Source organism: Chenopodium quinoa, unplaced genomic scaffold (genome assembly GCF_001683475.1).
Source record: "Chenopodium quinoa cultivar QQ74 unplaced genomic scaffold, ASM168347v1, whole genome shotgun sequence".
Taxonomy (NCBI): Eukaryota; Viridiplantae; Streptophyta; class Magnoliopsida; order Caryophyllales; family Amaranthaceae; genus Chenopodium; species Chenopodium quinoa.
This window is the reverse complement of record NW_018743285.1, coordinates 60,855-68,333: the sequence shown is the minus strand read 5'-3', so window position 1 is coordinate 68,333 and position 7,479 is coordinate 60,855. Positions and strand designations below refer to the sequence as shown.

The window sequence follows — 7,479 nt, the reverse complement described above, 5'->3', positions numbered from 1 at the left end:
AGTAATTGACATATATTACGTCAATTATTATATAAGAGTATAAATAACTGACATAACCAATTCAGATTACAAATATATTAGCATTAGTAACGGGCATAGCTAAGGCCAGTTACAAAAACTCAGTCAAACAGAGTATGACCAAATATTAGTTTTTTTTTTTTTTTTTTTTTTTTTGTGTGTGTTTGGAGAGCCAAAAGGCCAGTTACAAAAACTCATCATCTTTGATTAGGGCTGTTTAGAGTGCGGTCTAGACCGTACCAAACCGCGAGTAATTGCAAAAGTAAGGTCTCAGACTCGAAGAAGACAGTATCTCGAGGTTGCGGTTTGGTGCGGTTTGCAGTTTGAAAATTGCGGTGCGGTTTCCGAAAATGACTAAACCGCACTTTTGTGGTTTGGTGAGGTTTCCAAAACATTTAGACCAAACTGCACCACAAACCGCAAACCTTTATACCAATTTTATACTAATTCTATTAATATATATATAAAATAAATTAAAAATATGATGTAATTTTTTACTATTAGCTAATTAAAAGTTAAAAAAAAAGCTAAATATTTAAATTATAAATTAATAATTACAAAATAAAATAAATTATAAATTAATTTAAATTATAAATTAAATTATAATTAAAAAAATATATGGCTAAACTGCAAACTACACAGCACCAAACTGCATTTTGCGGTGCGGTTTGATGCGATTGGTGTGGTTTGAAAAAAATGCAAACCGCACCGGGAACAAATCAAATTTCGGAAAAAACCCTTGTCGGCCTTACCACCCATGTCTAAGTCGCCAATCGCAACAGTAATAATCTGATGTGGAGATCACCGGAGTTATAATTTTTCTCGGCACAAATGATTAGAGTTGTTGTTTTTCAAAGGATCCCGATGTAATCATCGGCGTTGATCTGATAATCATCATCGGGGCTACTCCTTCAATTCCATGCATGATTTCAATCAGAATTGCTTTTTGTTACATGATTAATTTCGAATTGGATTGAAATTTAGCAAAAGTACTTTCCATCGAGGTTCAATGCGAGGTATGTAAATTTTCGAATTAGGTCTCTTGTAAATATCCCTTTTCTTTATTCAAAAAAATCCCTAACAATCGAATTGAATTTTGTTGTTGTCAATTACTTGATTTGTTTTTAATTAAAAATGCAAGATTAAAAACCTAATAAAAACCAAGAAAATTAGGTTTCATGAATAATTTCAAATTAATTAAAGAAAAATTGTATTTGTTGGGGCTGTTGTGGTGCTGTTTTGATTTCACAATCTTATATAAATATTAATTACACATACTCGTATTTTATTAGCAATTAGTAATCTAAGTTCCCCATAGATTAAATTGTATATGGAATTCGAATTCATATTGTCATTGATAATTAAAGTTCATTTCTTATTTCTGCATTTACTGAACTATAGGCAAAATATCATTTAGCAGCTCAACAAGGTCAAGGGATAATCAAATTTCAAATTTTGCCTCAATTTTTTTACTTTAATCAAGAATTCTATCTCTAATTCTTAGTATTTAGTGATTGACTGCTATATTTTTGTTGTTGTGTTGCGGTTGTGTGTGACTGTTATGTGTGTCAATTTATTAGTATATATTGGAGGCTTATTCAGGCTCAAAACAGAAAGGGCTGCAGAACAACAATGAAAAAAAATACTCATACGTTGTTGTCATTCTCTTGGCCTTTTGCTTCAGCTGCAGGTATTGGCCTCTTCATGGTTACCTTTTCACAATGAAGGATTAAGATGTTGATGAGTTGTATCTACTGTATCTAAGTGTTGTTAAATACTTCGTATGTGATTGATCAGCAGCGGGGAATCTAGAGTTCTAGACCTTGTGATAGGGTGTTACTCATACCTGTATCTCTATTTTTCTGATGTTGTTTCAGCAGTGGGGAAACTAGACCTTGTGATAGTGTGATACTAACACCTCTCACATTATTTTTAAGTTGTTTTTGTCCTCCCCTTTGCCATGTTCTCAAGTACTCAAGTAATTGCAACAAGATTAACTGTGTTGGGTTTATGGTGTATCTATTGATTTTGAGTTCTGATCTTGCAAGATTCATGTGAATGTTTTCCGTGGTCTAGTTTGTGATTGTATACCTTTCAATTCGAGGATAGGGGTTATATCTTGACACATACCCATTATTGGATGATTGAAGGATTTGAATTTGTAGTACTATGTCCTGGTCCTGTAACCCTGTTAAGTACCGAAAAAAACTATTGGATTAACCGAAATTTTCTGTGCTTGTCGCAAAAACTAGACCAAGGTAAATCTGAATGGCAATTAATCTTCTGGAATGTAAGGTTGATTGCTTCAAAGGTTTTTTTTTTCCTAATTGTCTGTGTTTCTTGCTTTTTCAGAAACCAAAAATCAATGGGCTCGTGATAATCCTGCTCCTCTTGTTATCTACATCTTTCTGTTATAGTAGTTTTGAATTTGGCCTATTGTGTTGCGTAAGTCTCTAAGACTCTAACTTCTACTTTTCTTTTGCCATTCAATTGTTTTATGCCACACGATTGTAGCAGTCTTATGAAAAATATTGTTGAAATTGCAATTTAAAACATTAATAAGTTGGCAAGTCCACTTTAGCTTTCAAGAGTAGAATACACGCACTATCTTTGGTGTGCTCTTTTTTTATTATAAATTTAAGGAAAATATTGATGCGAGTTACTTTGTCATGTTTGCTTCTAAATAATAATTGTTCAGAGTATTTACTCCTCTAATAGTAGTAGTTCATTCATGAAAATATTGATAATTTAATTGATTTTGGTTGTATTTTTTAAAATGTTTAATTGGAGCTTTGGACATTGGGTTCCATATTATGTGAGCCCCTCCTCCCTCCCCCCCCCCCCCCCCCAAAAAAAAAAATAAGGAAGTAACTTACATTTTATCTTACAATGAAACCTTGACTTAATTAAGTAAGCTCAGGTTGCTAGGATGCTAAATAAATTCCTCATGTTACATGATTAATGAAAATATTATATCTTGTAGCTTCTCCTTGTCATGATGCTTTCATTTTTTAGAGTTAAGATGATTTCATATCATTCTAGTATTGTAATATGTTGTTATATCGAAGAGGTTGATGCTTTAGTTTGGTGCTTGTTCAAGAGAGATGATAATATCCCTATTTCTCTGGATTTGAACTATATCAAGAGTGAGGCAAAAATATTGTCCATATGGATGAATATTCCCACGCCTCAGGGATTTTTATTAGCCACTCGTGATTTGATCAAATCATTAGATTCTCAATACCGGTATATTTTTTCTTGTAAAGTCCTGAGATTGATTCCAATGTTCGTTGTTACTTTGATATTGAACAATATTGAATGAATCTTTACCACAATATGCCTATAAGTCGTAGCAAAATGATTAGCTCAAATTTACATAATTGTAGATGGAGAAATCTGAAATTTTCTTGTTGCTCTGTTGAAAGCACCAAGTCAATCATTGCTTTAGTATTTTTAAAGACACTAGAGTCAAAGAGGCAAAGACACTAGTGGAATTCTCATGTCTTGTCATCTAATTTGTTGTTGAAATTGGTCATTTAATCTTGTATTTCGTACTTTACTGACTTAACAACTTAATACTTTGGACATCTTATTAATCATTATTGGGAATATCATGCATTTTGCATCTCCTTATACAACCTTTGCTGGTTTCTGAAGGTACTTTTATTTTGGTCAGATATGTGACTTACGTCACGTCTCAGCCACCAACTGATATAATAAGTGAGGTATAACTTCTGATAACTTCTCAAGGAAAAAAATTTGTTATATTCTATTTTTGTTAGCTGTAGTGATTTTATTTTCCAGTCTTATTTCAATAGGCTATTAGGGAGGGTGCCAAACTGCTAATGCTATAACTGTTGTGGGTACTGATGGAACCCTTCATGAGGTATTATTTGCAAAGATCTTTTTATTTTATAAAAGGTCTATATGATCAACCTCAGTTTTGTTTATATATTTGGTAACCCAGTTTGAAATTATTATGCAGAACAACCTCACATAAGCTAATGGTGACATTATTGATTAGAAAACTGTTGAAAGATAGTCCAATAATTATTAAACAAAACTCTCAATCATTGGCTTATTTTTCTTCCCGTTCTTATCACTCTTCGCACGAGACGTTCATGCTTTTTCATCGGCCATTAGCATATCAAATAGCCAACTGTACATTAGTGAATGGTGACTAAAGTGCTTCCATTGAGTTCTTCAATTCCCTCTTTTATCACAGCATGTAGAAAGCCGCACATGCACCAACCTGCAATAGCAACTGCCTAGCAGGCGCACCTCTAGCCACCAGCTGCTCCGTATTAAAGTAGTTTAACTTCTTGCTTAACTCGGGTAAATATATGCTGAATTATTTTAGCTACATTATGAAATTTATGTCATGCTTTATCTTTGTTTAGAATTTGAATTATTTCCTTAATTTTTGCAAACTATATTATTCTTTAACTTTGTTATTTAATTGGTATTACAGGGTGTAAATTACATGGAAGTGAGATATATATTGAAGACAGAGACAAAAAGTTAAACTATGATGTGACAATCCCTTCCTTTTGTATTGAATTAGATACAAACAATTAGTAGTATTAATAATGTACTAAATTATGAATCTATTTAGGATCTTAAGGCTATAGATACATCATGTAGTGATATTTCATTAAATATTTTTTTTGGGATTTTGATGAGTTTACATGCATTATGTTATAAAATCAATTTACATCTATATTGATGTTCAGCTTTCCTTTAATTTAGACTAATTGTTGTCTATGGTTGAGTTCACACGTTGATTTATTTTAATTTTTACAGTGTTACTCTTTAAGATATTTGACAACACATTTGTATTATTACTAACATATATAACAAGTGAAAAATTGTTGTATAGTATAACATAAAGAGATAGTTATGAATTGTATCCTAACGTTGCAACAATTTTTACATGTTGCCTTTGTACAATTGTTGCCTTAGCTATCATTTTACCTTGGCTTTAAAAACTGTTGTCTTTGAATAAAAATGTGTTGCCTTATGAATAGATAACGGGGGCATAAACTACACCTCATATGTGTTGCCTTAGCTACAAGGAAACACTTTTTTTATATTAGGCAATGGTTTTTCACTGTTAGCTTTGCCTTATTTTGTTGTAGCGATATTAGAACACCAACATGTGTTTCTATATACAATTGGCAAAACAATCAACTAATCCAATAATAACTCATACTCTGCTGGAGTGCTTTGACTATAATCTTGATACATGCTAAGCTTGTTCGACATTTTATACTCTTCTGTAGTATATTATTATATAATCATGGTACATATCAATTTTACTAAACATAATCTCTTCTAGAGAGTTATCAGATTGTATCACTTCTTCAATAATTTTTCTTTTCCTGATAGAAGATTACTAACATGTCATACATAAAACTCTCTGAAAAATCGTGGCAGTATGTTTCATAATAGGTTTTACTTATAAGATTACTAACATGTCATCATAAAAATCATACTTGAGATATTTCACATGATTCAACATATCAATGTCATACATAAAACTTATGTAGCACATAATTCAGCATATACATTACCACAATTTTACAAGTCATATGCCTTATGTAAAACATTTTAGAGAAATTAATTCTTTACAGTTGACAACTCTTATATTACAGGACGTATATCACATGAGAATAAACATAGCTCCTATATGTATAAATAGTTGAAACAAATATGCTACCCCTACATAACAAATGTTCACGGAAACATTTAACAAATAGATCAGAAGTTCAAAATTCACATTTTTACCGCATGTGGATTACATACATAACAAACTTTGTACGACCTTGCTTACTGGTCTTTTGTAAAATCGAGCCTTTCAATTCAGCTATCAAGCATAGAGATATAACGAGTCTTATTTAGACCTTTAACTGAAAAATAAATGATATACTTCTAGCAATTATACATATTTTAAGTTCATGAATACACTAAATTAATGTATCAAAGATTAAGATCAATTGTTCTGAATTCCCTATTAATGTTAAGCTAATACGAGTAATAAGGATACTCACCAAAATTAATAGCATTGAATGAAAGGTATAACTAAATTATATAGCAGTAAAATCTACTAATTAAAATATCATATCATTGATAGTATAATAAAAAGAATCATAATATTATGATAATAATATAGTGTAATCTTGTTATAAGAAATATAATCATAGTATATTATCTTATTAATATAATCTTGTTAATTATGGAAACCAACAAATCTTTAGCAAGTATGGGGTATGGTAGTCCGTTAGAGTAAGAATATACTCTGTAAATTTATCGGTTAATCTCTTGGCAAGATTATATCTGATCTTTTGATTAGATAAACATTGCTCGAGAGCTAAACTTTGTATTAGGCATGCATAATTATTTATATATTGCCCCCTTTATTAAGGATCTCGTTTCTTATTGTTTATCCAATTTGATGTTATCTTCAAGTAGTAATATTGTCAATATGTAACCAAAAGATCGTCAATCTTTAAATGGAATAGACCATATGAAACAATAAAATTAGCAAATACACCTTGCTTAATAATTCCATTGAGTTCCACAATCAATTACGATTTACCAATGCAATGAACACAATAAATATTAGCAGAAGTAATGTAAATCAACTAGCAATTTAGTGACAAATAAATAAATTCACATGGAAGTATTTTTCTTCAATACTCACAAAGATTAGTCAAACCAACTTACTCTGTCTAGTTAATCTCATATACTAACTTAACTCCTCACATAGACAACAACATAAAAATAATATTATTCATAATCAGGGGCACATATGAATATAAGTTTGACTTTACAAATTTTAAAGTTGAGAAGAAACTTCCCTGGTTTCAAGATGGTCTTGTCACACGACTCACACTTTTGATATTTTGTTGTAGCCTGCATAGCCGAATTACAACTTCTCAATCTTAATTATCTTATAATCTCCGAGCCTACAATATAACAATATAGCAAATTAAAAATGAAAGGTCTTTGTTCATCTTGCTAGAGAACAGGACACGAAACCGTCGCACTATTTCGATAAATATAATAGCTTCAAAGTATAAAATCCACATAAATAATTCAGTTGTAATGCCATTAAAACTTTAATAATTAAAATCATAATCCAATTAAAAAGCATTATACCCAAACGTGGCATGAAAGCTTGGAGCCCAACTCCTATATCGAAAATTGATCATAATGTTACGAAAACAAAAACCCAAGAAAGGTTAATGTTGGCTACATACATTAAGGAATTTAAATTCCCTTCAATTGTTGTGCCGACTTGCTCACACAAAACATCCTCGATGAATCGTTTAACGCAAAGGTCTATCAAATTTAATCTCTAGCATGCGTAAAAAGTTTTGGTGCTGATAACGTATTGTGAATTAAGGAGAAACATGAGAGATTGAGAGAGAATTAATCTGTGTGTATTATTCTATAAAA

At 31.0% G+C, this 7,479-nt stretch overlaps 1 long non-coding RNA gene across 1 annotated transcript; it reads left to right on the top strand.

The window, feature by feature from the left end:
• The first annotated feature begins 670 nt into the window (after positions 1-670).
• Positions 671-2,849, top strand: LOC110735549. Its single transcript, XR_002514126.1, has 2 exons — positions 671-1,034; positions 2,371-2,849. It is a non-coding gene; the product is annotated as an uncharacterized LOC110735549 (long non-coding RNA).
• The last annotated feature ends 4,630 nt before the right edge of the window (positions 2,850-7,479 follow it).